The sequence below is a fragment of the Capsicum annuum genome, chromosome 1, assembly GCF_002878395.1.
Source record: "Capsicum annuum cultivar UCD-10X-F1 chromosome 1, UCD10Xv1.1, whole genome shotgun sequence".
Lineage (NCBI taxonomy): Eukaryota > Viridiplantae > Streptophyta > Magnoliopsida > Solanales > Solanaceae > Capsicum > Capsicum annuum.
The window spans coordinates 136,736,605-136,744,544 of record NC_061111.1 but is presented as its reverse complement, the minus strand read 5'-3'; the positions used below and the strand labels follow the sequence as shown (position 1 = coordinate 136,744,544).

Below are 7,940 nucleotides of genomic sequence, written 5' to 3'. Positions count from 1 at the left end.
CACATCCCCTTTTTCCGTTCTAAATGGGTATATTCACAGACAATAGGGAAATCATGGTGTGAATAAAGTATCCATGCTCAAAAATGATATATTGTTCATTAGGTTTTTTCACTCTAGAGGGGAAAAATAAAGTGCTACAAAGGGAATTTTTCATTTTGACAATAAGCCATTCATTGTCAAGGCCTGGACAGAGGACATAGAGTTTACAAGAGAAGAGTTACATACTATTCCTATTTAGGGTTAAATTACCTGGATTGGACTTTGTGTACTGGGACCAAAAGGCTTGAGTAAAATATGGAGCCTAATAGGAAAGCCTCTGGTGGTTGATAGGAATATGGAGAAACAAATTAGTTTGAACTTTGCTCGATTACTAATAGAGGTGGATGTTGATACACCTTCACCTAATAAGGTGTACTTCAGGACTGAAAAATGAGTGCTTATTGAACAAAAAATATTGTATGATGGAAACCGGTGTTATGCAAATGTTGTAAAAAATATGGGCATGCTGAGGCTGATTGTAGAAAGAAGTAGAATGTGGGAGCAGGGGAGTGTTTAGAATGTGGGAGCAGGTGAGTGTTTACACCTAATTTTTATTTTCACGATTAAATTTAATTTGAGTTTCTTCAATTTAAAATAAAATTATAATATTTATTTTATTCGAATAAAAACTTTTCAAAAATATCCATCTAGTTAATTTTGTCATTTTAAGTAGCAATTATATACTCTTGTATTTGTATATATGAGTTCGTAGAATTTTATTAATTAAGTAATTATTTTATGAAAAATCATATTTTAACAAGGGTCGTCTTGAATATTAATTCAAACGGGCAAAGTCTTAATTTAAATATAATTTGTTATCAAAAAATAATTTATTTGGAGCACTATGTGTTTGATTTTATCAAACCAAGAAATTCGAAACTAAATTGGACATTAATTCATGTTGAATTACAATTAAATTTAGCCTACTTATTAAATGTGATCATAATTAAAATCAAATATGACCACAATTGCAATATAATTGGCCAATTTGTTCTCAATATGGTAAAATTTTAGATAAGATGATTAAATCCTAATTGGATTGAGGTTAGTTTTTAAATAGGGAAAAGGACATGGGCTAGCCACTTTTAAAAAAAATGACTCATAATTGAAAAAGTGGACAACTTAGGCCAATCGGTCCAATTTAATTCCTTTTTTAGCCATTTGGCCCAATTGGACACATTCAGTCTGTATACTCAATTGATACACTTTTATAACAAATTGATACACTTTTTAAAAAAAAAAAAAAAATTATGCAAGCATATGCAATCCCTATACCCAATTGATACTCTCTTTATACCACATTAATACACTTTTATACTGTGTTGATACACTTGCAGTGTCCATATACTCAATTGATACTCTCTTATACTAGATTGATACATTTTTAGAATGCATGTAGAAACCATATAGAGTCGTATAAAATATGTATCTAAATAATAATTGTAACTAAAAATTATATAGAATGTGTATAAAAATGTTATAATTATTATATAGAATATGTATATGTATATAAACTGTATCATTATTGTATATAAATATATATCTTTAACAATTGTATTATATTAAAAGTATATGATATTGTATTTTATTGTATAAATAAGTAAAACTAAACAAAAAAATTAGTATATTATTTTAATAATATTAGTGAATGTAAAATAAATTATTTGTCGTATTTCTACTTCGATGGAGAAAACCCAGAAGTTATGCTGCTGTGTTGAAATCATAGACCTACTGATTTTGCAAAAAGAAAATAATATTGATAAATTATTTTGTACCTTAAATAAAAGGGAAAATAAGCAATTGCTATGTGTTTGCGATTTTGAGAATTAGTAACCTAAAAGGTTGTTCTTTCTTATTTTAATATTTGGCTAGAAACCAATAAGGAAATACCTTTGACTAATGATGTCCACTCACAAATGTCATTCCCCACACACGCCAAATGGTCATCGATTAGAATTAGTTTCACCGAGTGGCTATTTATCGGGGTTAAGAATTTAGGTGCTAGTTTTGTAGAATTATTTTAGTTTTAGGTGTTATTTTTGTCCTTTCCCTTTTAAATAATAAAAAATTACACAAATACACAACTTATGTTTTCAATATTACAAAAAACCTCAACTCCCTAAACATATTACAAAAATTCTAACATATACACAGAATGTTATGTATATGTCGGCTATGTTATGTATATTAATAGGGAGAGAGAGTAAAGTAATTAAAAAGGTGGGAGAGAATATAATTACTTCCAAAAGGGTTGCTGTTTATGTTATTTATAATTTAAAGGGGAAAGGACAAAAATAACACGTAAAACTAAAATAATTCCACAAAACTAGCACCTAAATTTAAAAATCCAGTAAATAGCCATTAAGCGATGGTCGCACCCTTATTTATAGTTTTTTTTTTGTTTCACTATTCTACGAGTTGGTTGCGCACTCCAAATTTTATTTTGCTTGCATGAAAATAAAAGCAGTGTACTTTCAGCTAAAAAGAAATATATCGTCTCCAGAGAAACTGCAAAGTAAAGGGTTAAGCATTTATTGAATCTTCAGCAACTCCAACATTGACATTATTTATTACTCCTTTCTTCATCTTTTACTTGTTCAGTAATTGACATAGCACATATCTAAAAAAATAAAAAAAAAATTATAAAATGCACTGCAAACTAATAGTACTTAATAGTAAGAGTAAAATAAGTATTAAATGATAAATTACTCTTACTATTAAGTAAAAGTATTAAATGATATTAAATGATTTAATTACTTTTACTATTAAGTATTAAAATAAGTATTAAATGATAAATTACTTTTACTATTAATTATTAAATGATAAATTACTTTTTTGATTTTTTTAAATTAGACAAGTGAAAATGAATAAATTACTTCTGATCAAGATTGTGATCAACTCATGATTACTTAAGAGCAACTATCATCTTTAGCAATTATTGGTGTGAATCTTTTCATCTTTCATTAATCGCAACATTTATAATTGTGACAATATTATACATATACATATTCTATATAATAATTATAGCATTTTTATACATATTTTATATAATTTTTAACTATAATTATTATTTAGATACATATTTTATACTATTCTATATAATTTTTACATGCATTTTAAAAATGCATCAATCTAGTATAAGAGAGTATCAATTGAGTATATAGACACTGCAAGTATATCAATATATTATAAAAGTGTATTAATATGGTATAAAAGAGTATCAATTGAATATAGGGATTGTATGTGCTTACATAGAATTTTTTTTTTTTTTTAAAAAGTGTATTAATATAGTATAAAAGTGTATCAATGTGGTATAAAAGTGTATCAATTAAGTATAGAGACGCATGTGCCCAATTAGGCCAAATGGCTAAAAAAAAGAAATTAGTTTACCCGACTGGACAACTTATATCCACCTTTACAAATGTTGGCCATTTTTTTAAAAAAATGAACAACCCATGTCCTTTTCCCTACTTTAAATAACCTCAAAACTCTCCTAACTAACTAACCCACAAACCCAATCACAACCAACCCCAGGCCCAAAATCACTTGATCTGCTCTAGCCCAAAACCTGTGTGACCCGGCACATCACTCTTTAAACTGAGACTTTGGATTAAAAAGGATAAATAAGTTATCCAATTAAGTAGGATTCTTCTAAATTTTTTAAATTAGGTGGTAGGAATAAATTTTTTTTGAGTTTTTTTTTTAAGTTTTTTCGTTCGAACAACTTGTCCCAATTGTAGAATAACTTTGATAGTTGTTCGATAACTTTACGAAATTGTTCAACAACTACGCAAGTTGTTCAACAACTAGGCACAGTTGTCCTACAACTGCACCTAGTTGTTCAACAACTGAAAGAAATTGTTCAACAACTGCGGGAAGTTATTCAAACAAATAACGTAATTATTTCACAATTATCCAATTAGTCAAGGGACTTAATTTTTTTTAAGAACAAATTTGTGAGACCCATTTATCCTTCTAGCCTATTTTTCTCTTTTAAACTCCTCTTCTCCAACAAACAACGACAGCAACAAACAACTCGACAACAACAATATCAACAAGCAGTAACAATTTAAAGAACGGCAAAACCAAACAACAACAATTTCAATACAAAACCTGACCTGAACCCGGTAAACCCAGCAACCCGCAAACCGCACCAACGTACAGCTCCGACCCTCATCCTCTTTTCAATTCAAAATTTCAATCCGTACAAATTGTAAGATTCCAGCTCATACCCTTATCTCCTAAGAAGATTCCTCCCTAAAATTTCAAAATTGCCTCCGGATTTTCCAATCCCACATCGACAATTAGTCAAGAGTTGGGATTTTTGGGTTCTATATAAACCCTTCCCACTCTACTATTCAAACGGGGTTTTTTTGAAGGAAAAAGAGCTAAAATTCTCTACTCAGGTAGGATTCGGACTTCTGTCCCCAACCTGGAGTTGTGAGAATTTTGATTCAAGTTTCGTTTTTCTTTGTCGTTTTCAAATAGGAAGCAAGTTGGTAAGGTTGTTGTCGACTCTTTATCCCGGTCTGCTGCCCCTAAAAAGGTAAACTTCTCATCTTGTTTCTTTTTTTTCTCGCGTGATTATGTCTCGTCGAATTTATGATAGTTATTTTTAGTTTTTCTTTTGCTGGTGGGATTGTTTGCTGTAGAAAGCTTTGAAAGCTATAGGTTTTGTGTAATAGAAATGGTATAGTTTTCCTTTGTTACTCTTAATAATTGCATCGAATCATGGATTTTGTTGCTATGGTAGTATTTAGGTCGTATTGGTTTCACTACTACTGAAGTTTCATAATCGGCCTGGAAATGTATTTGATTCTGATTATTTGCTGGCGATTTGGATGAATATGGTTTGCAAAATCTCAATTAAGTGTATGATTCACATCATTTTTCTGTTCATGTGTTGGTTTAAAATCTGAAATTTCAGAAGTCTTACAAGGCTCTTCATCTTTAGAAACAATCGTTCTATTTTCGTTCATGCCATGTTTAAGAGTATGTGAGCTCTTTTCCTGCTTGTGACTGCCAATTTTATTTGTTTTAATCAAGATTTGTTCTAATGGGTATTCTATGTGGTTTATTTCTTCCTCTTTATTGCTCGTATGTGCTTAGTTTAGGTTATTATTTGTTGTTGAATACCTCCAAGGTAATTCAATGACCCAATTCAACATGATTTTCTAGTTAATGTTTCCGCCGAATTATTGCTAAATCACTTCGGTTCATGATGTGTTGCCTGCTTTATACTTCCTTGCTAGATAGTTTAATGCTTCTAAAATTGTGTCCTCTTTTAGCCATAAAAGACAGGTCCATTTTTGTTTGGCTTTGTTCATTAAATTCGTCCAAAATTATTAATCTTCGGCTTTAAAAGAATGACTTTGCCTCTTCAAATTAGTTCAAGATATCTGTCTTTGCCATGGGAGTTGTCTTCTTCTTTTATTTGAATACGCTTCTATTTTCAACATGTAAAATGATCTTGTTTGCTTAGTGATTTAAATGACCAAAGATTAGACATAATATCATATTGATTCTGTTAATTAAAGATTTTCTTGAATGTATAATTTTTCTTAGAAATAGATATGAGATGCATTTCATTGCTGTTGATTTTTGTTAGTTTGGATTCATGTTATTTTATTTGCCAATTATTCACTTTAAAATAGATACTTATTCTTATCTTCTTTTTGTGGCATGTGACATTGACCCGAGTCCATTAGACTCCATCTCCCCTTTGCATTTCCGCTGGGCCATTGAGGCCCAACATCATCGAGTCCAAGATCCCATGCCAAAAGTCCCCAAACGAGACAGCTTTGCGACAATATATGGCGGATGTACAGATTTCATAGGGCAAAAGCAGTTGATATACGGCAATAGACAGTAGTAAATGAAGGCAAGGGAGTGAAGTATCGATTTTATACGCTGATATACAGTTTGTATACAGAAAAACTGCCAATGAAGTCTAGTATATGTGAAGTATACAACTGATATACAGCTGGTATACATCTGAAAAGGGGCTAAAAAAGGGTCCATTAAAATAGGTCCAACGGTTGTCCAGATTTAAAGTGGGCTAGAAAGGGGCCATTTGCTTGTAGTTAATTTAATTATTTATTTATAATTTAATTTAATCCAGATGAATCCTCGGGAAGCAAATTATATTGAAATTATTCATTTATGTTGATTATTTAATATTTTTAATCTTTAATTTTTAATTCTTTTATTTTAGAAAAACTTTAGTTCGAGGAATAACTTGAGGATCTGCTTATATCCTTTCATAGTTATTATCGATTCTAAATTCATGTTTTTAAGAAGTTGGGTTAATTCTTTAGCGTAAATTGGATAAATTTATTAAAGTTAGAATTATTTTGAAACTTTTGATATTTAGTTCATTTTATCACTTCGAATAAATTAAATGGATTAGTATCAAATAAACTCTATTATTTTGAAATAAGGTTTTTTAAATAAATTCAAGATTTTTAATAAGATTTTTTCAAATAATCTAAGAATTTTTTTTTAAATTAGCCAAATAAGTTTAATTTGTCGAGAATCACACTTTGTGGATTTTTGAAAGTGCTTAACGCCTTCTTTTGAATTTACTTAACCTCTTACCTAAACTGTGGTTATTTTTAAAAGGTTTTCTTTCAAATTTTTCTTTTAAAATGATTTCTTAATTTTTCTAAAATTAAGTGGCGACTCTAAATTATTTTTCAAGAATAGACTTCTCTTATTTTTCGCCACGAAGTAATGGAATATTTTTTACTTTTCGAAAATGGATGTAATAGGAAGTACAAAGAAAGGAGATAGCAAAGCAAACTAATGTGGGCAAATTAATTAAGGGTGACAAAAAAGTTTCAAAACTAAAAAAGAGTGACACAAGTCTTAAATATTGAGTAGAGGTGACAATTTTAAGATTAGTGTTAATGACACTAATTTTAAAACACTCAAATTTTATTATTTACACAAAGATCCCTCCAACATAATTACACAAAAATTTCTACACCATCACCACCACTCCTCCTCCTCCACACCCTTTTTGTTGCCTCCGTCGCCACCTTCTCTTCCTCCACTATCATTATCACTACCATTGTCATCTCTTCCAGATTCACCATTATTTTCTTCCTCTACATAACTATCGCTTATTTTTCTTTTTTCTCCTTCACCACCATCGCTATCAACACCACAACAAATGTCATCTTCTTATTCGGTGTCATTACCAACACCACCACCTCCATTTTTACCATAAATATCACTTTTTCGTGGGCTCCTCCTCCAACCAGATTTTTTTTCAGAAATTAAGTAAGTATCGAAGTTGCTGCAGTAATAACCGAAGTTGCTGCAGCAATTTTGATAGTTGCTGTAGCAACTTCGATAATTGTTGTAACACAATAACTAATAGTACTTGTTGCAGCAATTATCGTAGTTGCTGAAGAAACTCTCGTAGTTGCTGAATTTGTGGTATTATTTCTTCATTCATTATTAAAGAAATAAAAAATTTTCTTTTCAAACTTTTCAATTTTTTTTTTTTAAATAGTCCATGAAAATTAAAAAAGGAAGAAGAATAAAATGAAAAGAGAAAGAAAAAGAAGAAAAGATGGAAGAAGAGGAAAATCTAGAGAGAGAAAAAAAATAAAAAGAAGAAGATGGAGAAAAAAAAAATTAGACAGAGAGAAAAATAAAAGAAGAAAGATTGAAAGATAAGAAAAGGGGGAAAATTGTAAAATTTGGAGTTAGAGGATATTTTAAACAATTAAAAAGTTTTTAAAAATTACACTTTACACCCCAATTAACTTAATCACAATTTAAATGAAGTTTTGACCTTAGTTGATTAAAGTTATCACCATTTTTAACTAGTATACTTGTCCACGCTTCGCGCGGATTTAAATAAAGTTAAATATGATTAAATATATATTAAT

The 7,940-nt window shown here is 29.7% G+C and overlaps 1 long non-coding RNA gene across 1 annotated transcript; it reads left to right on the top strand.

Annotated features, from left to right (window-relative positions):
• Nucleotides 1–3,346: 3,346 nt before the first annotated feature.
• LOC124896122 lies at nucleotides 3,347–6,232 on the top strand. The gene is made up of 2 exons (XR_007052595.1): nucleotides 3,347–4,445; nucleotides 4,528–6,232. It is a non-coding gene; the product is annotated as an uncharacterized LOC124896122 (long non-coding RNA).
• The last annotated feature ends 1,708 nt before the right edge of the window (nucleotides 6,233–7,940 follow it).